General features: G+C 44.8%; 1 pseudogene; it reads left to right on the top strand.

Moving 5' to 3' along the window:
* Nucleotides 1-3,708: 3,708 nt before the first annotated feature.
* LOC148014674 (uncharacterized) overlaps nucleotides 3,709-22,629 on the top strand; it is a 34,873-nt pseudogene continuing 15,952 nt past the window's right edge.

Below are 22,629 nucleotides of genomic sequence, written 5' to 3'. Positions count from 1 at the left end.
ACTGCTCAAAGGTAGACCATAACAAGTCCATTCGGGACTGCAATCTTTCCACTTTATCTTGGAATAGAGGACACAAAGTAGCCTGTCTCTGAAGAGCAGCCAAGTCCTGATGTGAAAGAGAAGGAATCAATGGAACAGGAGGGCTTGGAGGAACAGAGCGGGACTTTGCAAGCTGATCTTGCAACTGCTGGATTTGGGAGGCTTGGTTGGCCACTGTGTCATTAGCAGTCTGTAAAGCTGAAAGCTTATCATCTAAGATAGCTTGGAATTCCGTCGCTTCCCTGGACATCCTCTTCTTCTCTGCTGAAAGGCTAGTAACCTGGGATTGAGCCTCGAGTAACTGGGTCTTCAATGAAGAAATCTCATCGCTTTGGGTGGCAACCAGTTGGGTTTGCTGTTCCATTTGCTTAAATAAATCTGCTAGGGTATCCTTAGCAGAAGCTAACTCAGATGTTGCCTTATGCAACTGGTCTTTGGACTGCATGAGCTCTTCATAGAAAGATGCGTACAGCTGTTGAACACAGGCTGTCACACTGACAACTCAATGGAACTTTGAATATCCTTGCAGAGGAAAGGAATGGCATCTCCTGAGACGAGACTGTTCAGGGAAGGAACTGAGATCTCCAAGGATCCTTCTCGATGTGCTCGGAACAGGTTATTACAAGTGAGATACCCAGGGAGTTCACTGCCAGAGGTAGCAGGGATAGGCACTGAGGGAAGTACAGAAGGGGCTTTATCCGCTACCCTCTTCAAGCGTTTGCGCTGGATGACCAGGGGAGGCGGAGAATCATCATCCTCTATGTCAATGGGTTCTGACTCTTCTGAAGGTGGAGGAGGAGGTACTGGATCTGATGGAGGAGGTGGAGGCACAGTCTTCTGTAAACCTGAATAGGTCAAGAAGGCAGACAAATATGATCCGTATGTAACATTGGTAACATTACCCCTGGTGACTTTAACAAAATGCTGATCCATTTTAGTGAGGAGGTATGTGCTCCAATCAATAGCAACTCCTTTCAGCACCATCCTGGAAGCTGTAAAAAGCTCTTTGGACAAATAGTGGGATGGCGTTTTGGCAGGCATAAACCTATCCTGAAGGAACTGACACAGCGTCTTCCATACGGGATCAGTGATCATAGAAAAGGAAACTCCTGAAGAGTTTATCACCTTCTTAACATCGAGGATTTCCCTTGTCTGCTTCTGCAACAGCTTGAGAATCTCTTCATTAGAGAAGAGCTGACGAGTGGTTACAAAAGGTTCTCCTTTGAAGGGTAAAGACAGAGCCTTCCTTAGGCCTCGAGATGTCAACGTCATAGACATGCCCTGGACTACGCCTGTCTTCTTGCTGTAAGAGGCCAAGAACTCATCACATAAGGACGGATCCTCTGGAAGCAATGGAAAAGGAATGGCCACAAAAACAGCAAGTCCCGCCTTCGTGAGGGGCTCAAAAGTAAGTAGGGAAGAGTAATCCCTACCAACTAGTGGGACGTACTGGATAGGGGGAGGAGCATGAGAAGGCGCCATTCAGATGGTTACACACACACCACAAACACAGACAATCAAGGAGAATGCCTGCAAAGCAACAGACAAAAACCAAGGATAAGAGAATAACCAATAAAACGTGACACGACCTACTAACCCCAAGCAAACCACATCCTAGAAAAAATTTGACATGACCTTGAGACAAATGCGACCGAAAGCTTCATGCAATGCATCAGACAAACACCCAGAACCCCGTATCAGGCAACAAAAGAAAAAAAAAACTGCATACCGTACCCGTAACCGTAACTAAGACAGGATACTAAAATAAGACCACATCCGACACATATCAAAACTATATCTGTGATAAACCAAGACTGGACCATGGAAAATAACACTAATGACTGCGCATACCCATCCCACGAAACGATTCATTAAACAGGGGAATTAAGTGCAGTGAGGGGGGATTAATTTAATGAAGGGTTGATTTTAATCAATTATTAAAAATGGGTGAATTTTTATTAGGTGATAAACCTTAGCAAGAAAACGGCGGTTCCTTATTAGAAATTTAAATACCAATTATTAGGTGAAGCGGTGCAGTTATGCGATTCCCGGACTTCGATACCCGACTGGGTCTCTAAATGCAAGTTCATTTATTACAAATTAAGGTGATGTGGAGCGCTTTTTTGCCAGCGTGTGCTCATATGACGGCTGATTCCTTTTAATTAAAAAATTTTAAAGTGCCTCTTTAGCGCATGTAGCGCGTGCTAAGTGAACGGCGGGTTTATTTTAATTAAAAAGTATGTGTGTTGAGCGTGAATGCGCGTGGAAACTGTGGGTGAATTAAAGGGTTCATTTTAACAATTAATTTGTGATTAAGGGGGAAATGAAAATAAATAAAGCACATAAAATAAATACCTGGAAGGGGTGTGTATGTAATGCAGAAATGCGCACGGAAGAGTCCCCCAAAAGAAGTGAATCTAGTAAAGGAAAAGTAAAGATCACTGATGAAACAACAACGACAACACCTTAGCGGATGGGTTAATTTGGTTTTTGTGGGTTTTTTATTATTATTTTGATTCTTATGTTTATTGTTTATTTTTTATTTTTTTTGTTGTGTTAATTTGGGAGTATTTATGGTTGAATAAATGGAAAATGAGCAAAGGAGGTGAGGGGAATTTTGGAGAATTTTTTTAGAATTTTTTTACGATTTTTAAATGAATTTTGTACATTTATTGGCAATTTAGGGGTTAAATGAGGAAATATTGAATTTGCAGAAATTTTAGGGTGAGTAATTTCCAGCGGACAAACTCCCAAAAATTGGCAAAAAACAAAAGGAATTTTTAGAAATTTTTTTGAATTTTTTGTATGGAAAAATTAATTTAAAATTTAATTAAATCACATAAATCATGTTAATCAAATAAGTCAGTTAGAAATAAGTCAGTTAAGTCTGGGGAGTCTGGGTAAGTCATATTAGTCTACCTAAATCAAGTCAGGTTAAGTTAGTCAGCTAGGTTAGTCAACTAGATTAGTCAACTAGGGGTGGGGTTAGGTTAGTTAACCTACCTAAGGTTAGTGGGAACTAACTAGGGTTAGTAGACTAATCTAACTAGGGTTAAGTGGTTAGTGGGTGGGGTTAGGTTAGTTAACCTAACTAAGGTTAGTTTAGGGTTAGTGGGTGGGATTAGGTTAGTTAACCTAACTAAGGTTAAGTTAGGGTTAGGGGGTGGGGTTAGGTTAGTTAACCTAACTAAGGTTAAGTTAGGGTTAGGGGGTGGGGTTAGGTTAGTTAACCTAACTAAGGTTAAGTTAGGGTTAGGGGGTGGGGTTAGGTTAGTTAACCTAACTAAGGTTAAGTTAGGGTTAGGGGGTGGGGTTAGGTTAGTTAACTAGGGTTAGATTAACTTAATTAGGGTTAGTTGAACTGAATTAGGGTTAGTTGAACTGAATTAGGGTTAGTTGAACTAACCTAATGAGGGTTAGAGAGGGGTTAGAGAGGAGGAGATAGGTGGTGGCGGGTGAGTGGTGGGGAAGAAGGAGAGACGGAGAAGAGGACGGTGGCGGCGGCGTCGACGCAGGCGGTGACTCCACGCAGCGGCGACGGCTTCACGCGGCGGCGGGCGACTTCACGGGGAAGGGGACAGTGCTGCGGGAGGAGGGCGGGCGCCAGGCGGGGACGGCGGCGAGGCGGTCTGGAGGCGGCGCCTGCGGGTGGAGGGCAGCGAGGACGGCATGGCGGCTCCTGGGCAGCGCCTGCGGGTGGAGGGCAGCCGCTGGGCAGAAGGGCGGAGGGTACAGGGCGGGCGGCGACGGGCGGAAAAAGGAGGTAGAGGAGGGGGAGGCAGGCGGGCAGGAGGAGGAGGGGAGAGGAAGGAGAATGAAGAAGAAGGTGGGAGGAGGCGGGAGAGGGAGGAATAAGGGGAAGAAGAAGGGGAAGGAGGAGTAGGAGGAGGAGAGGAAAGGAGCAGGAGGAGAGGGAGGAGGAGGAACGCAGGAAGAAGGGGAGGGAAATGGAGGAACGCAGGAAGAAGGGGAGGGAAATGGAGGGGAGGAGAAGGGAGATGGAGAGAGAAGGAAGGGAGAGGGAGGGAGAAGGGCACACATAGGGGGAGATGGGGAGGGAGGTGGTTGGGGGGAAGGGGTGGGCAGGGTCCAAGGGGTGGGCAGGGACAAAGGGTGGGCAGGGTCCAAAAAGGCGGAGGTTCCGGGGGGGAAAGGGCGATCACGTGTAAAAAACACAAAAAACGAACCAAAAAACGCAATTAAAAATTAATATCGAAAAATCCGTGCATCGGAATGAGGTGCAAAAAAAAGGAAAACTGTGCAGAAAGATATGTCCAACAATCCTATCACATCAAAACATAATTCTGACTGAGATAAGATGCGTTCACATGGGAAAAACCCAAAAAAAAACCCGAAAATGGGATCGAAAATTAATATCGGACAAACCGTTCACCGGAAAGACATGCAGGAAGAAGGAAAAATGTCCGAAAAAAAGAGTGGCACAGGGTGATCACGTTAAACCGCAGTTCTGGTGGGGGTAGGAAGGGTTCACATGCGAAAAACTCCAAAAATACGCCCGAAAACTCATTTAAAAATTAATAAGTAAAAATTCGGAAGTCGAAAAAGGGTGGAGGAAAAAGGAAAAAGGTGGGGGAAGGCACAGGGGACACAGTTGTCAAATCAAATTGGAATTCCGATGTAAACAGGGCAAGTTCACATGGAAAAATGTCAAAAATACGCATGAAAAAGTCGTAAAAACCCGAAAAATTAATAATGGACAAACCGTGTATCGGAAGGATGCGGAATAAAAAGGAAAAATGTCAGGGGGAAAGTGGTTGTCAGGGCTATGATGGCAGATCACGGTTCCAAAGCAAGAAAAGTGCGTTCACATGGAAAACCGGCTAAATTACGCAAAATGCTTCAAAAATTAATAACTCAAAAACCGTGCACCGGAACAAAGGTAGGTAAAAAGGAAAAATGGTCAATTCAATGGGGGGAACAGGGCTATAAGGTGGGATTGGGACTTTGGTGAACGTAGGATGCATTCATATGGAAGGACCTCAAAATCAGGGAATGAAGAAAAACTGCAAGGGAACAGTCCCAAGGGTGGGTGGAACATAACCGGGTGGGTGGGAAGGGACCCCAGCAGGGTAAAAGCAAGTCATGGCATACATGCATGAGCAGGTTGAGGCATATGCAGAAAGGTATGCACGGTAGACGCGCAGGGACGCGTCCCCACACTTAAGACCTTAACGGATAGGGTTAACCGAGCAACAGGGACCTAGGACCACGCCATAGACCATCCACTAACTTCCCCACACTTAAAACATGAACATCACTAAGAAACAAAAGTTGTAGGGTTAGAAAAACTTGGCCCATTTTGTTGAGGATCAAAGTTGAGTGTCGACGGCACGTCCAGGGTGGTTGTCGGCGCTGGAGGGACCAAGGCAACTTTTCGGCACACGTTCGTCATGGCAGGGACCACGCGGCAGTACCCAGGGAGGTAGCTGGTCGAAGGAATCGCAGGAAATGCGTTGTCGATGATGAGGGATACTACACTCAACTCACAATCACTCAATTGAAATGAAAGAACAGTCACTCGCCCCATGACTAATATCACTCGAGGAAGAATGATTGAAACCCATATCTCATACCCAGTTGAGGAATTGACAGGGGAATGGTGCAGAAGGAGTATGCCAGGGTGCACATTTGATGGTGCATTAGTGCGTCCAACCCGTCTGGCATAAGTGCAAGGTGGAAGGCAAGGGAGCCTTACAGTGCAGTGTACAGAACAGGGTGACGTGTCTTGTGATGACGGCAAAGACCCATCCCATGGGTGCACAGGGAAACTGGAACATACCTGACTCCAAGTGTCGTAACGTCCCTCAAACGCACCTCTCGGTAAGTGATTGAAGAAACTCCAGTCACACTCAACCCACCCTCTGTCTCACTCTCTGTTGATAGATACAGGAGGGCAGCCTTTTCCTGAAACCCATTGATATAATCCTCACAGTCACTTGTGCAAAGATTGTATGCCTTGTGCGCATTTGATGGTGCAACTGTGCATCCGCCCTGTGCCGGCATACGGTGCGAGAAGGAAGGCCAGGGAGCCTTATGGTGCAGTGCACAGAAACAAATTGTGCTTTGTGCATTGAGAGGCCCATCCCGTGCGTGCAACACTCCATTCACACTTCGCACCTCTCATTTGATTTGAAGGGAAAAGACTGGTCTCTCTCCCCACCCTCTGTCTCACTCGTTGTTGATAATTAGAGAGGGCAACCATACTCACTTCCCCATCCGGTTAGGATGAAAGCTCACATCACTCTATTGTTTGTCGATGAAGATCACGTCATCAATTGTTAAAGAGGCGTACCCAGGGAGGTAGCCATCAAATCGAACATTGTGTTGAATAGGACATGTCATCTGCTAGAGGACAGTTAGATACTTTGCAGAGAGACCCAGGACGCAGCGTACCAAGGGAGGCAGCTTCAGAATTGGATCCTGGAAATATCAATTAATGAATCACTTTCTGGACTACTGGGTGTTACCACCTTTTCCACAGCCAGCTTCTCGCCCAAGGGTGTTTATCACCTTTTCTTGGAACGAGGCCTGCTATGACAGGGAATTGCTTCCTTTTCTCTCATAACAGATTTGTTTTTCTTGTTTTTTTTTCTGCTTTGTTTTTTTTCTATTTTTCTTATTTTCTCCTATTCCCGAGGGTGTTTCCACCTTTTCTCGAAGAATAGGTCGGCATGACAGGGACCTAAGTCCTTTTCTCCCATGACCGATATATTTTGTTTTGTTTTTTTTTCTCTTTTTTTTTTCTGCAAATTGAGCAAGGGAATGGTAGAAAAACCATGTGTCAAGACCAACCTCGCCACTGTCGCTGATGGAAAATAGAGGATAAGAGATCAAGGCTGGAAGGGGGATTTGAGGGAACAGAGGGTTGCGTCCACTTCATCAGGACTGACTGAAGAATGGCTATCAAAAATAGCATCATAAGAAGTACAGTGCCGCGCCAATGAGGGAAAGGATCAAGTGTCCGTAATTGTCAAGATCCCCAAGGAGGGAAGTACTTCTTCAGGCGATATCCATTGATCAGAAAGGGATCATCAGAGGCATCAACGGTCTGTACTTGGACAGAGCCATTAGGGTTGACGGCAAGTACCTTATAGGGACCCATCCACCACTGTTGGAGCTTGCCAGGAAACTTGCCAAAGCGTGAATCATAGGCTAGGACCAAATCACCTTCTTTGAACTCCTTGTGCTTGATGAAGCTGTCATGGTAAGCCTTGCGTCGAGCTTGCGTAGCTTCCATGCATTGTAGAGCCATCCTACGAATTTCATCCAAACATTCCAAGTGCAGGAGACGGCGTTGCAGTGAATCATCATCCCCCAAACGCTCTTTGATAGCCACTCTCAAAGAGGGTAGTTCTAGTTCAACAGGAAAAACAGCTTCTGTTCCATACACCAACTGGAAAGGTGTCTGTCCTGTTGCGGCTTTATAGGAGGTTCTGTATGCCCAGAGGGCCTCTGTAAGTCGATCATCCCAATCACGACGATGTGCGGCAATCGTTCTTGTCAGGATCGAGCAGAGGATGCGATTGGTGACTTCGACTTGGCCGTTGGCTCTAGGGTAATAAGGAGTGGACTTGCGATGGCGGATCTTATACAACTCTGTCAACGCTTCCATGACTTTGTTGAGGAAATGAGTGCCTCTATCACTTACCAGCTCTAAGGGACTGCCAAAACGGGTGATGATATTCTTGTACATGAACAGGGCCACGCTGTTACCATCGTCCCGCTTTAGGGCTTTAGTTTCACACCACTTTGTAACATAATCCGTACATACGAGGATGTATCTGTTCTGTTTCCTTCTAGTGGGAGGGTCGATTGGACCTACGAAGTCAATGCCCCACTTCTCAAACGGCTTTAGGGGAAGGATAGGTTGCAATGGCATGGCACTTGTCTTCGTGGGTTTCCCCATTCTTTGACAAGCATCACATCTTTTACAGTAATCATAGGCATCTTTGTAAATTGTAGGCTACCAATATCCGGCTAGCAGAGCCTTCCTGGCTGTAGCTTCTCCTGCAAAGTGACCTCCACATGGCTCGTCATGGCAAGCCTTCAGAACAATCCCAATCTCTTCTCCTGCAACACATCTTCGGAGCACTTCATCTTTGCCTTTCTTGTACAGTGCACCACCTAGCAGGATGTATGGGGCTGATTCTAGCATGAGCTTCTTCCTTTCCCGACTAGAAATACCAGGAGGGTACTGTTGGGTTGCCAGCAGATTGGCAATGTCTGCATACCAGGGAGTGTCAGTTTCTACCAAGAACAGGGAAGCATCAGGGAGGTCTGGATCATCCTGCTCCTCGTCTACAGTTTGTGGGATACGCGACAGATGATCAGCCAGAACATGGGAACGACCAGGCTTAGTAATCACCTCAAAGTCGAACTCCTGGAATAGAAGGAGTTATCTCATCATTCATCCTTTCACATCTGCTTTGTTCATCAAGAAGGACAGTGCCTCATGATCCACATAAAATTTAAAGTGGGTAGATAGGAGGTAATGGCGAAACTTCTCTAGGGCAAACACCATTGCCAAGCACTCCAGCTCTGTCACTGTATAGTTCCGTTCCCTATCAGTGACTTTTCGGCTTGCATAATAGATCGGTTGATCCAACTTCGAGGAGCCCTTTTGGAAGAGGACAGCACCTAAGCCTTCAATAGATGCATCAGTGTGTACATGGAACTCTTTCGTCCAATCAGGAGGTTGCAGAATGGGTGCCTCAATCAGACACTGCTTTAGAGTGTGGAAGGCTTTGTCACATTCTTCCGTCCAAGTAAACTCTGCATCTTTCCTCAGGAGCTTGTGCAAGGAGGTTGCCTTTGTCGCAAAATGGGCTATGAACCTTCTGTAGTAACCCACATGGCCTAGGAATCCCCTCAACTGTTTGAGGTTGGTGGGTGCTGCCAGAGCTGCGATCTTTTCAATCTTTGTAGGGTCTGTTGATATCCCTTGTGCAGAGACAATGTGGCCCAACAGAACTCCAGAAGAGACACCAAAGATGCATTTGTCGGGGTTGAGGGAAATCCCATACTCCCGGCATCGGTCAAAGCATTGTTCCAGGTGTTCCCAGTGTTCATGGATCAAACTATAGACACATAAGTCATCCAAATATACCTCAATAAAGTCGTGCAGATGATTTTGAAATGCGGCCATCATGACTCGTTGGAAAGTAGCAGGGGCATTGCAGAGCCCAAATGGCATCACTCGGTAAGCGTAGGTCCCCCATTCTGTGGTGAAGGTTGTTTTGGATTGGTCTTCTTCCGCGATTTGGACTTGGTTGTATCCACTGAATCCATCCAGAAGAGAATAAAGCTCATGTCCTGCCACTGTGTCCAACAGTTGGTCTGTGAAAGGGATAGGAAAGTGATCCTTCTTTGTCTTGGAATTAAGCTTTCGAAAATCCACACATATTCGCAATTTGCCATTCTTCTTGGGTACAACCACGATGGGTGAGACCCATTCACTATTCACCACTGGATAGATGAACTCGGCTTCCAAAAGCTTGAGCAGCTCCGCTTTCACCAATGTGGAATAATTCGGGTTCATTCGCCTCTGTCGTTGCCGTACTGGCTTGGCATCCAGCTCCAAGTCAATATGATGTTGACATATTGTGGGATCAATCCCCTTTAGGTCTTTGTAAGACCATGCAAACACGTCCAAATTTTCTTTCAACAAGTTGTACAAGGTTGACAACTCCTCTTCTGGGAGACTGCTACCCACCTTCAAGTGGCGTTCAGTGCCTTCTGCATCCACAAAGGTTAACTGCCTTTCACCTTCTACTTCACGAATAAAGGTCCCGTGGACTGCTTCTGGGTAGAGATCCGACTCCTTCAAGGGAGTGGTGTCCTCTTCTGATGTCCCACTAGAACCAACTTCTTCTTTTGGTGGAGACTTAGGTTGCTCCTTAAGACGTTGGAATGGGATAAGCGCCGTTTTGGGTTTGGTGTCAAAATTAATTACCTCTTGGCTTGAAGACTCCTCTTCTGAAGATGACACATCCAAGAACGTCACATAACAGGGACCCTCTGATGCCTGTTGGGTTTGTGGGACTAGTGCTTGTTGGCATGGTGCATCATCATCATCTTTCTTTGGCAAGGATGGGTTAGGACGGCATGAGCTACTGTTGAAAGACGGCTTGTTCTTCTGAATCCATCCCTTATAAAAGTTTTGCATATGAGAAGATCCATTTACTAGACCAAATGGTACCATCACCATTCTGTCCCGTAGCATGAGGTCGTCTGTTTCTGATGCTTCTGGAACTTCTTCTTCAAATGTATTCTCTTCAGGTGGGATAGACCCTTCCATTTCACTTTCATAATCGTCTTCGTCCATATCATATCCATCCTCTTCTGTCTCTGTCTCTGTCTCTGCGTCTGCTTCTACTTCTGCTTCTGCTTCTGCTTCTGCTTCTGTCTCTGTAGGAGCTCTGTAACAGAAGAATAGATTCTCTGTTTCCTCTCATGTCTCTGTCTCTGTTTCTGCTATGGCCATGTAACAGGGAGAACAGTACATCCATGCTTCTATCTCACTGTCAGAAGTGATTTCAGAAGTCATTCCTGGTTCAGGCAGGAAGTATTCACCCATTGATAATGGCTTTGCCTCTTTTGGAAGTCGGCTTACAGTATCCACTGTTAAGGAATGTGCCACTGTTTTCTTGGGAAGGATTTGTTTGACAGCATCTTCGTCTACTGATGTTCCATCCGCAACCTCATTAGGAGAGTCAGAAGATTATTCCAAGGAGGTAGATCCATGTCCTTTTTGAGAACCATACAGTTTCAGCACCACTTTGTTGGGCCCTCTACCCAAGGTCAAGGTTCCTTTGAACCAATCCGTCCGTGCTCTGGCTTCAAAAAACCATGGTCTGCCCAGTAACAAAGGATAGGATGTACCATAAGAGTTTGGCTTCACCACCAGATAGGTTAGCCAATAATCTTTTCCAGCCACTGTAGTCTTCACATATGGAAGAATGCCCAAAGGCTTGATTCTACTCTGATCCGCCAATCTGATGAGCCATTGGGTGGGTTGCACACCTTGTAGGCCTAGATCCTTCATTGTCACATCCGTCATAATGTTCACTGATGAGCCACCATCAATTAGTGCATTTGCAATGAAGCAGCCTTCTATCCACGCGCCAGTCTCTGGAGTACCCAGATCTAGGAAAGCATTAGCTACATCCACTTCTTTTACAGGCTCTGGAGCCTTGTTGGACTTTGCTGCTATTAAGGGAGCAATCCTTAAACCACGTCTTCTTGTCAGTATACTTTTGAACCTTTTCCGGCAACTGGGGGACAACATCAATAATTGTCGGAATGTGAGGTTTGGTTTAAAGGTATCTAGATCTCTGACCAGATCATATTCCTTAATAGGATCCATTGGCTTCTCTAACCGATTAGGGAATGGGGCAACACCCATTTTCATTTTCCCTCTTTCTTCCAACAGGGGAATCATGGGAACTTCTTCTGCTACTTGAGGCGCTTCCTCCTCTTCTGTATCCTGGACCTCTGGTCCTGTCTCTGTAACTGTCTCTGTAACTCTCTATGCCACTGCAGTGCTCTGTACGGCACTGTTAGGCTCTGTTCTGTTCTGTTCTTCTGGTGGAAGATTAAACTTCACTGTTCTGGCAGGAGGGTTATTTTCTTTCTGGACAGGTGGTTCCTTCTGCTTTGCACGAGTGATGGCAGCAACTTCCAATTCCACTAAATTGGAGGTAGGCTCTTGGGCCTTGGCTGGACTATCAGTAGCACTGTTTTTCACTAGGGCTGGGCTTGGACAGTCTTTTGCAGTGTGGCCTTCTCCTTTGCATCGACTGCATAAGGGCTTATAATCCACTGACCTTCGAGGATTTGGACAATTTGGTGAAATGTGTCCCTTTTCTCCGCATTTGTAACACTCCACTTCTGATCTCTGACCACCGCCAGACTGTCTTCCTCTGTAACTTTGAGAGGGAAATCTTTTGGGTCCGAAATTAGGACCAAACTCTCTAGGCTTGGGTCCAATATCCTGTGTTGTCATTTTGGATTCCAGCAGGTTGAATCTTGCGTCTTCTTCCTTCCTTCTCCTATCATGCATCTCCTTTAGAGAGCAAATGTCCTCTGTATGGTTCTTCCGTAAATAGTAGGAATAGAAGGCTCCAGGGATGGTTGGTTTTCGTGTACATTCAGTGGCTAAATGGCCTGCTTGATGACACTTACCACACCAAGTGTTTGACCGCATCACATCTCTTCCTGCTCCTGCAACATTGGATATGCTAGCGGTATTCACCTTCAGCGTCTGTAGTTGTTCTGTAATCACATCCATCAACTCCTTTTTGATGTTTGCAACTGAGTTGGATAAATAATCCTTCAAGCTTTCTCCTCCGGACGTACTGGCAGGAGGGTTTTGAGGAGTCTCTGTAATCACTGCATAAACTGGTTGGGCTGGTACAGAGGGGTCTCTGTTCTGGTTCTGATTCAGAGCTCCTGTTTGAACTGTTGGCTGTTGACTCCAGTTGGTAGGGTTCCACTGCTGCTGCTGATTTTGCATTGAGGAAATTGGTTGGGACCATTGTTGTTGTGGTTGAGCCATCATTTGAGGCATGGATTGTGGCCACTGTGGATTTGGTGCACTGTACTGTGATACCGGGGGCATCTGTTGGTAGGGGTAGGGAACAGTCCCTGGGACTGCATTTGGTGGATACATCATTCCTGGCATCAGAGGAGGTAGGACTCCTCTTCCTGTATTCATCGCCAATCTAGCTTCCACTTCATCGTACAGTCTTGCTCCTTCTGTTGCAGCTTGTAGGGTGGCTGGTCTTTGCAGCTCCACAAACTTACGGACTTCTGGTTGTAATCCTCTAAGAAACACCCCCTTCTGAATGCCATCATCTAGATTATGGTTAGTCCATCTCTTCAGGATGGATTCCGTTCTTGAGACATAAGCTTCCACTCTTTCTCTAGAGGACTGACTTAGGTTCATAAATTCCTCTCTCATCCGCTCTTCAAAACCTTCACACCTGAATTTAGTGAGGAAGGCCAACTTCAGGTCGTCCCATGTGCCAAAAGTTCCTGCTGCTTGTCTCTTATACCACTGAAACGCCGCACCCTTGAAAGTGGCGGGGAATATCGCTAACCAATGCTCAGGGGTTCTGGCATTGTTAGCCACACACGCTACCATAAACTCTGCTACATGAAGATCGGGGTCTTCATTGTACTCTCCCTTAAAAACTGGCAATGGAACTACATTCGCTGGCCTGTCATCAATATTTCCAGGACGGATCTGGCTTGGAAGTGGACCTCCAGCAGGAGGAGGAAGGGCTTGATGTGCCATTGGGACCTCTGTAAAGAGTTCCGCAAGGGCGTCAAAGGCGGCTTCTGCTGCAAGCTCGTTCTCAGCCTTGATTTTTGCTTTCTCTCTTCTCACGTACCTCTGGACTCGTTCTAACGCTTGCCTCTTTATTGCGTCATTCATCAGGGGGTTGGCTCCACTATGTTGTTAGTGCTCCACAGAGGGTTAGCAGAAGACGTCAGTCTCTGTAGGACTCTCTTGCCAACATTTCTTCTACTTCTTTCTTTTCAACGTCTCTGAATTCGGCTTTCATGCCACTGCACAGAGGAAGGTATTCGGTTCTGAAGGTGTCAAAATGCATACGTCTGAGCATTGTGGTGGTGCCATCATCATAGTAATGCCAGCTTCTGATGGTTTCAACAGTGTATGTTGTGAAAAACACTCTGTCTACCAACTTCCAGTGGGTTGCTAATTGAATAAACAGAAGGTTATCAGTACACCAAGCATCCCATGTATCTTGCTGTTGAGCGTCCACGAACAAATTCCAACTCTTTTCCTTCTTGTCCCTGTGAACCTCTACAGACCAAGACTCCTGAAGCTTCTTCACAATCTCCCACTTGATGTTGTCTGGAAACTTCTCAATGAATGCCAAATCTTCCATGGATGGTCATTCTCTCTGTTTCTGCTCTTCAAGTTGTTCCCAAACAGTTTGCCACCAAGATGCAAGTTTCTGCTGCTTCAACAGGAAGAGGAAACTGTCCACCACATAGAGCATGCATCATGATGGTGATGTGTTTCCGCCATTGTGGGATGAACTTCTTGTGGAAAGTGGCTTTGATTATGAGAAATTCCAACTCTTCAGTGGAAGAAGGAACTTTACAAACATCCATTGAATTCTTCTCTTCTTGGCAATGTTATTTCCTTCATTTTCAGCCTCTTTTGGTGCTTGTTGATGGCAAGTTTCCCCGACTGCGCACCAAAAACATGGAGCCCCGAGAGGAACACCAAGGAAAAGGGAATTCTCTTGCAAGAAAATCTATCTTGTAACATCAACAAGCTTGTTTATCATGTTTCATATGATCACAATGAAGAAAAGAACACCAGGCACAACAAATCTTCATGCAGCATCATGTAGACCTCCCACGGATTTAATAGAATCAACCATATTCTTCAATATCTTCACAAAATCCATCAATAGAACAAAGAAAGCAAAGGAATACACCATCTTTGAATGGAAATACATCACATAGTATTCATCTTTAATATCTTCATAGTCTTCTCTCTCAATCTCTCATATACAATCACTCTGTTTGAGTAGAATTAGCTATCTCTGACTCTCTCTCTCTCACTCCATCAATAATACATCATATCCTCACTACAATCTCTCAAAAATCACTCTCAATAATCACTCTAGGTCGTGGATACCCCTCCCAAGAGGTATGTCTGATATGAAGGGTTACCAGAGCCACTACAGTGTCTTTTCATAGCTCACTACTGTCACTTCACTCTAGTCCTCACTTGAGTCTTTGGCAGCTACATCTTCCACTTCTTTCAGCTCTTTTGCACTTGTATTCACCTCTTTCCAAGGCTAGAAAACTTTCCCAAAGTCACACATACATTCCACAGAACACATACAGAAGCATACAGAACAGTCTACAGAACAGTACCAGAACAGCTATAGTACAGAACAGAACAGAGACAGAACAGAAGCAGAAGCTCTACAGAAGACCTACAGAAGGTTACAGAAGATCATCAAAACCACATAACTCATTCTCAAACCATTCCAAACTTTCACAAACCATTCAATAAGCTTTCACAAGATCTCAATCTTCATCAATCAATACTGCATCCCTCTTTACAGAAGACAATCAGAACAAAACAGACCAAAACAGAATAAAACAGAACCCATCAGAACCTATCAGAACATCATAGAACCACCAACAAACATCATGATCTTCCAAAACACAATCATTATCATCCAAAACACTCTCAAACCACTTCCAAATCAATCAATCATCTCATAAAATCAATCATTCAGCTCTCAAAAACAACAAAAATCAGCCAAAAAATAAGTCATTTCAACACTCAACATGATGCAAGGCCAGTAAGGCGGCCCTCTAAACTTTGCAAGAGGTAGTCCGTGTAGGCGGGAGAGAAGTATGAAGACTTGCTCAAGAAAGCTCCATATGTATGGCTTGTTTCAAGTGCATTTCAAAACGCAGTCGTAGTCATAATGGGGCTTCCTCTTTGAGTCCTGCAAGGTGGCCCTCTAACAGCTCTAATAGCCACCAATGCTTTTCAAGAAGTATGAAGTTTGCTCAAGAAAGCTCCACTGTACAAAGATGTGCTTCTCTCTGGCACTTATGATGTCCTATTATGATGGCCAATTCCTGCTATTATGATGGCCAATTCGACTCACAGAAGCACATCATGGTTCAATTCCTGAGGGCACCCAATGGCGCTACAGCGAGTTTCTGAACGCTGTCAAGAAAGGCAAAGTGGAGAGGGTCCGCTTCAACAAGGATGGTTCTACCCTGCAGCTCACTGTTGTCGATGGCCATCGCGCTAGTGTCACGCTTACAAACGACATCTCTGTACCTGAGACTGGTGTTATGATTCAAGATGTAGCCGGTGCTGATCAAGTCAAACAGTTACCAATTTCTCTTCCCCTATCTGGGTACTGCATACTTTGTTGACAGGCCCATGGGTTGCTTTATGAATAGCCTGCTCCCCTGTGGTAAACTCAGCAATACAACACGAAATCTATACACATTTCTTGTGATAGTATGGTGCTGAAGCTGATACTGTAGTGTGTTTTCAGCCATCAAAGACATGCAAATCCTCACCAAGACCAAGTGTGAAATCTTGAAATCAAAAACCCTGACAGTCCATCCACTATCCAAGTCAATTTGAGCTCTTGATACGCCTATGTATGATGGGAGGTGCAACATAACTGTGATACTCCACACTTCTGGCAGCTTCAGAAGCTATTTTTATCTGCATTTGCCGCAATAGAGCCCCTTCCCTATTTGCTCCTCTATGCCTTCCATAAATTGCAAGAAGTTTTGGACTTTCTTGATAACCCTGACAAGTACACTGCCTTGGGTGAAAAAATTCCCAAGGGTTGCCTTTTGGTTGGGCCACTCTGTTGGCCATCAATGCTCTATTGGCACGTCGCTCCAGGTCAGGCAGCACTCCAGGTTATGTACAGGAAAGGGCTGGTTCTGGGTTATGTTGAAGTTGCTACCATGGAGCTCGAGCTTGTGTTGACATACAGTAGGAAATGGAACTGCAGAGGCCAGAGAATTGGGTGATTAAGTGGTGCGTTTTAAAACGCAGTTCTTGAGCTTGGATTGCAGTAACATGCGAAACCCATAATGTAATGTCACATCTATTAAGGATTCCAACTTCTGCAGTATGACTGGATAGCTCATGATCTGTTACAAGCAGAGAAAAGGGCTGCATTTTAAAACGCAATGAAATTGGATGATGCTAATGTATGCAGAGCTATTGATGCCATTTTATGTGGAGCACAAAGTGTTGGATGATGCCATTGTATGCAGAGAAAACACAGTGAAATTGGATGATCCCATTGTATGCCATTGTAAGTAATGATATAGCCCAGATGATGCAAGCAAAAGTCATGATGCAAGCAAGTGAAGTTGCATGGATGTTACATGGACTGCACCTAGATTAGGGTGCGTTTTAAAACGCAGTAAAAAATGGATGAGGCTTTTGTCTATGATTGGGCAGACAACGTTTAAAGCCAGTATAGTAATTAGACTTGCTCTTCAAACTAAAATGTTACATTTCAGCTACAGGGCAGTTGCCAAGTACTCCAAGAATAGAGTTTGAGACATTATTTTCTTAGTTTAAGACATTATCTGCCATTATACTTGCAATGTTTGGCCGTTTAATAATGGATTACTCTCTAGAAGCTCAGTGCTTTGTATTTTGTAACAATGTTTTATACTTTGTTTGCATTTTGTAACAACGTTTTAAAATGCTTGCATTTTTTAGCCATAGTGAGATGAGACTTTTGTTTCTCGAATGTTGCAGGTCAAACGATCCAGTCTCTCACATGTATCTACTTGTGTTGAGCATCTCGACAGAGATATTGCTGGTATTTTGAAAGGCCAATCTCAGGTAGTCTTTGTGCATATTCAAGTAATACAAATAGATATATATTCAAGCGCTACACATGTACTGATTCTTTTATGTGGTATTTCAGTCATGTCTCCACGAAAGGCCAGAGGCAAAGGTCGTGCAAGATCATCCAAAGATAATTTAGCCACTCCACAAAAAAGAACTCGTGGATCATCCCTCTCTACAGTTCTAGAGGAGGGTATACCAACTATAGAAAGTGAAAAGACTTCAAGTGTTGTAGTGGGGACTTCAGATCCTCAACTGCAAGAAGAAAGTGAAGAAGGAGATGACACAGTGGTGGGGCACGGGTCTCAACTGGTACAGGAGGAAGACGAGGAAGCAACAAGCCAGGTTTTCGATATTGATATGCAAATGGTAGGATGTGGAGATGTAATAAGTCAATGTAGACTTCTATCTCAAGAAGTTTGCCCTCATATCCCCTTGTGTCGTATGATTGTACATGCTATTGTTAGAGAGATTCGTACACACATGTCCTCTTTAAAAAGTGCATTTCAATATGAGGGTTATTTACCAGAGAAGGGCTCATTTGTTGTGTCTGTATGTAAGTATAAAGGAGAAGAAACACTAGTGACCCCTGCCATAGTGTCAACTTGGTCTCCTCTATGGTGTGAAGTGGATGCAGAATTTGAGAAGGAGGTCTTGGCTAAAACGGAGTTCAGGTTCTTGTCTGGTAAAATGTTTTACGTATGGGAAGGAAATCATCGGTTGACTGCTTGGATGGAGTTGATCTCACAAATGTACAAAGAGAATAGAGCTTGCCATGTCAGGGTTGTTTGTTCTGTTATTGATCCCACACGGATTTCAGAGATTGCTCTTCTCGCTGGACTCCAAAGAGTCAATAGGTGAGTGTATCAATATTTGTTACAATGAATTGACGTCTTGATGGACCAAAAACCGGGCCGGCACTGGCTCATGCACTAGTCGGGCCTCGTCCCTATGCACAAGACAACCCCTCGGCTCGCGGCCAGGAGCTTCTATCAAAATCTCTGCCTTCCTAAACATTGTGTTTGTAATACGTTGTAGTCCAACTGATCCTAACCCAATATTACTCCTCAGAGGGAGTCCCTTTCACATAGCCAAAAGGCTCGAATCACATACACATGGGGGTTCCTCCTACGGCTAAATGTCATCAACCCTCTGCGACTCTCCTACACCTTGGGGATTGGCCCCTCGATGCGTCGCTCAACATCTAAACATTTCGCACAAAAGTCGCCCAAGGTACCAAATAAGTGTGCCCAGGAGTGTACCATTTTTTCCTCACTTGCTTTCCCCTTTGGGACCCGCGTCTACCTACAGCATGGGTACCTCACTGCCTCTCATCGTAGGTCAGGTTCCAATAAACCAATTGCAATGCATGTCCAAGAGCTGGTCACTGATATTTTTTAAATTCTTTTCATGCTCTATGCATTTGGTGGATGCCTAGTGCTCAAACATTTAGCAAAACAGTATCGTGCACAAGTGCAAAAACATTCTTTTAATGGTTTCCAACTACCGTTCGTGCTTCGTTGCATGGGCCTAGCACCGAGGTGATTCTCGTGCTACTAAGCTCTTAATTTTAATTATCATCCGTCCTAAATGCTATGCATAGAAATCAGCAACTTTCCCATCATCTCACACGGCATTTAGACATATTTCAACTTCTCTACCCTTCCCCGTTTAAATATTGCGTCGTTGGATAGATTTATAGGGTATTTTACTATCATTTTATGTGAAAAAAACGGAAAAAGACACACTAGAACAAGAAGGTGGGGTTGAACTGAGGCAAATCCTCATGCTTCAGTCCCCACAGACATTCACAAACATTGCTCTTATTTATCCTTATTTTTCGAAGCCCAAAATATATTTTTCCCCTATTTTTTAGGGTTTTTCCACCCTTTTCTTGCCATTTTTCCCATTTTCTCCCATTTTTTAATTACTGAAAATTAAGAACAGATTAGGGCTGTGGCCCTTAGTTCCTTCTTGCAGAAAAATGAAAGTTTAGTTGGTGTTCCTATTTACTTTCCCATTTTTATGCCAAAAAACCGTCATTTCCCCTTGATTTTTCATATTTTACGTGTTTTAATGTATTATTTTGAACCACAAGATGCATATTTTTCTGATTCTCTGATTATGACCAGCAAGAATTCATGGAAAACAGTGACATGAACAATTTTTAGCCCACATGAACAACATTTCATCAATCAAAAGCCATAGAATCTCACATTTCCTTTGAAAATTTTAAATTACCGCTTATTTGCGTGTTTCGGGTTTCATGTCCATGGCTGCAAATCTGAAAATCAGTAGCACTTCATGCTCAGCACGATCACCAATCACCATTTCCAGCCCGTGGAGCAATCCGATCCATGCCGGACAAGCCTCCATCATTCTTTCTTCTTCCGTCTTCTTCCCACATGAACTTGCCTTTAGAAGAGAGAGAGGGAGGAGAGAGAAAGACTGAAATCAGAGATCTTCAAAGAGAGCATCATTTGACGGGCGAAGGGCGGCGAAATGATTGGCATCCAGGAGGGAATGAGGGGCAATGATGATTGGCATGGGTTGTTTGCAGGCTGGAGATCACCATCAAGAGCATGGAGCGCATTTTTCGGCGCAGTATGGCGCCTCCTCTTCTCCACGTTTTTTCCTCATCTCCTACATCAAACTTTCATGCTACATTTAAAATTGGGCTCCCAAGGGTCACTTGCCCATTTTGGCCAAATTTTGTCCACCTCTTCGTATCTTGACCGGTTTCTTGGCCATTTCCCCATCCGGACTCGGAATTGAGCTCTGAAAAATCCTGGGCGTCCGGCTTAGCATCCCGCATTGGCCAATAGCTCGTGTCAACCCGCACGACTATCTGAAAATTTATGAAAAATCAACAAGTGTCACTCGGGCGCCTTTAAAGCACTTTGGCGCTTAAAATCGTCCTAGATCGAGCCGCCGCCTTTGACGGTGAATATTTTTCCCTTGATATTCATAATTTTTTACTATTTTTAAGCACTTCCCGTCACCTAAATTCCGCTCTCATTGGCGACCACGGGATAGGGCGACTCAGCCCGTCGAATCCACGAACATATCTGCACATAAACAACCAAAGAAGCATCAAGCTGATACAAAACAATTATATACTAAAACTCAGCACAATGCTTCCCCTACCCCTGGACAGAACCAAGGCATGACATCCACAAGGAGTAGGCCTAGCATCATTTAATAGAAGATCCAAAGTGAGTCACTAACCAACTGCTCCAACACAGCCAAACTAAAAAACCTACCAAAGAGGTTGCCCTAAGTGGTAGTCTGCGCTACGTACCAACTAAAAACAACACCACTAGGAGCTCCTGCTAGGCGAGGACTCCTATAGCCTGATCAAGGAGTATTTTCTTCTAGTACATTTCTTCTTTTAGGGTTTTTATTGGATGAACATACTTAGGCATGTAAAAAGGAGGGAGCTGAGCGTAGTGACCCAAGGAGAACAAGGCATCGGTCTCAGGACCTGTCTCGGCACCCAAGAACCTACCAAGCCCTCGCAAGGCGACACTTAATCCTTTTCTACCGCTCACTTTTATTTTCGCTCAAACCGTCCTTGTTTTGTCAATTTTTTTTCCAGCAAGAAGCCACCCCTAGGAAGACAAGGTATCGGCCCCGGGTCTGACTCGTCCCCAGGAACCTACCAGGCCTTCGCAAGGCAATGAGCAACTGCCTATTCATTTCCATTTCTTTTCTTTTCTTTGATAGGGGTTAGAACCCCTTTTTACACACCTTCGTATTTATATTCATCTTGCAGGATGTTCAGGGTTTCTTGGCATCATCATTATTATCTTCTGGCAGGCTTCTCTAACTGCCTCACTACTAACAAGAACTCCTAGAACAGCTGCCTAGCAGGTTAGCAGAGCAGGGCCACTAAGACTTCCTTCTAAAGCAGGTCTTTCGATGCCTGACAATGTCTTTACAGGAGGCAATCACTACTCCGACCTCCCTCAAACATACTTAGCCTAAACCTGGGACTTCATGCCTTGGTTGCCGGTCCCCAACAAAAATGTATCCCCTCGACAAGTACAAATACACATATAACAGGAAAGAAAAGTACTCGTAAAGGAGAAATATCACCTGGATTGGCCACAAGAAGCTTCCATCGCAGCAAAGGCTCCTCCAGGCTCCACCAAATTCCACGAAACACGAACCTGTCCAGCACAACACTTAAAACAAAAACCCGATTAAACGCACCCGCACTAGATAGGGAAATGGCCCTCTTGGCCTAATGAAATCAAACACTTCACTATAAAACTGAATCGGCCCTCTTGGCCTAATGAAATAAAACAATACTACCTAATATCCTCCTGGAAACAACTATGATAGACATCAAAGCATACTATTCCCAGGGGAACAAAGGCTCGTAGCCCCTAGACTAGGTGCATTAGATTATGACCTATCCCTCCTGCGTATATCGCAAGAGGGGTTCGCATCACATGTCGTCTAACCAGTCTGTGGGTCCAAGATAATAAAGGCAGATGAGTCTCGCTTACCCTCTGCATCACCCAAATCAACCATCGTCTGCCAAAGAGGGCATGTTCAGAAAGCATAACCCACAACCGACCAGGTCCTGTCTCATTGTCAATAGATATATCGGGACAAGGGCCACAATTAAAGAAGACGTCTTCTTCATACGCAAAATTAGCCAATGAATCGGCAAACTGATTCCAATTCCGTGGAATCAGCTGAAAAGACACTCTATCGAATTCGTCTAGCAGGGCTATGGCAGTATGATGGTACATACAAAGGATGGGGTTCCGTACCATGTATGTCCCATTGAGTTGATTTAAAACCAACTGAGAGTCCCCTTTCACCAACAACTGGCGGATACCACCCTTCTTCGCAATATTCAAACCCATAATCAGGGCTTTGTATTCTGCCATATTATTGGTAAAATTCACCCCGAGATAAGCAGCTAACTTCATGACAATGCGTCGGCGGGGGTCTCGGATAACAACTTCTACACTTCCTTTTTTGCATGGACCCCTGGACGCCCCATCAAAGTACAAGGTGTACGTCCATAAAGGGTTTACATATCCCGCCATCCGGAACTCTACTCGTAATTATGGTAATCGAAATTCAGCATATTCAACGGGTGGACTGTAGGCTCCATCCCTCCATCATCATTGAATTCAACAGGG

Source organism: Lygodium microphyllum, chromosome 25 (assembly GCF_053477565.2).
Source record: "Lygodium microphyllum isolate KBCC chromosome 25, Lygodium_microphyllum_v1.1.10, whole genome shotgun sequence".
Taxonomy (NCBI): Eukaryota; Viridiplantae; Streptophyta; class Polypodiopsida; order Schizaeales; family Lygodiaceae; genus Lygodium; species Lygodium microphyllum.
The sequence above is the reverse complement of the archived record's forward strand: the minus strand, read 5'-3'. Positions and strand labels throughout refer to the sequence as shown.